The 1,101-nt window shown below is 38.8% G+C and overlaps 1 protein-coding gene across 1 annotated transcript in view; it reads left to right on the top strand.

Annotated features, from left to right (window-relative positions):
* Positions 1 to 19, top strand: part of rfc4 (replication factor C (activator 1) 4) — a 33,756-nt gene extending 33,737 nt beyond the window's left edge. Inside the window, exon 11 of the mRNA XM_061780490.1 lies at positions 1 to 19. This exon is cut by the window's left edge and continues 457 nt beyond it. The gene's annotated coding sequence lies outside the window, so the exon portion shown is untranslated.
* Positions 20 to 1,101: the final 1,082 nt, after the last annotated feature.

Here is a 1,101-nt window from a genome sequence, read left to right as displayed (position 1 = left end):
AGGTCATCGAAAAAGTTAATTCAAGGATCAAACTGTCGCCATCTTAAAACTAATAACTGTACTGGCAATGTTTTGAAGTGTGTGCTTAATAATTAAAAGTAAAAAAAAAAAAAGCTACCCGCTGTGTTACTACGTAACAACGATTAAAGGGATATTGTTAAGTTGTAGCAACCTACCGTTGCATTCGAATGAACGAACGATGACAAATAGAATTATGTTTAGCTAAGCATGGCATATTGAATCAAGAGCTGTTGCTCACATCAGCCTCATGGGGACAACGGCTTCAAAGTATAAAGCATCAAAGAACTCTATTGGCACACAGGAAGAAAGCAAACATTAAAGCCGTGATGAGACAAGCGTGCGTCCTCGCGCCTCTTGCACAAGGATATAATTGCACATCAACTCAGGACACATACAGTGCCATGAAAAAGTATTGGCTTCCTTCTCAAATTCTTACTTTCCCCACTTTAATATTTAAGATGTAAATATTAGACAAATATAACCCAAGTAAACTTAAAATGCTGTTTTTAAATGATTAAATTTTTTAAGGGGAAAAAAAAACTTCAGTTACCTGTGGCTAATCACTATTTTTTGTAAATTTTCACTGATCACACCTGACCCAGATTACCTCCAAACCTGCTCAATTAATAAATCGCTTAAACAGAATCCGTCCTGACAAAATCAGGTCAGACAAAAGATCTAAAAAAGCTGCAACAAAATGACACGATCCAAAGAAACTCCAGAACAGTCGAGAAGTAAAGTAATTGACATTTACAGTGTCAGTCTGGAAAGTGTTACAAAAGCCATTTCTAAAGCCTTAGGATTCCAGTGAACCATAGGGAGAGAGCCATTATCCTCACATGGAGAAAACATGGAACAGTGGTGAACCTTCCCAGGAGGGGCCGACCTAGAAAAATTACCCCAAGAGAACAGCAATGACTCATCCTGGAGGCCACAAAGGAACTCAGGACAACTTGCAAAGAACTGCAGACCTGCCTTGCCTCAGTTAAGGACAGTGCTCATGACACAACAAAAATGGTATACATGGCAGAGTTCCAAGGCAAAAACCACCGCTGACCAAAAAGAACATAAATAGCTTGT

The sequence above is a fragment of the Phyllopteryx taeniolatus genome, chromosome 7, assembly GCF_024500385.1.
Source record: "Phyllopteryx taeniolatus isolate TA_2022b chromosome 7, UOR_Ptae_1.2, whole genome shotgun sequence".
Lineage (NCBI taxonomy): Eukaryota > Metazoa > Chordata > Actinopteri > Syngnathiformes > Syngnathidae > Phyllopteryx > Phyllopteryx taeniolatus.
The sequence above is the reverse complement of the archived record's forward strand: the minus strand, read 5'-3'. Positions and strand labels throughout refer to the sequence as shown.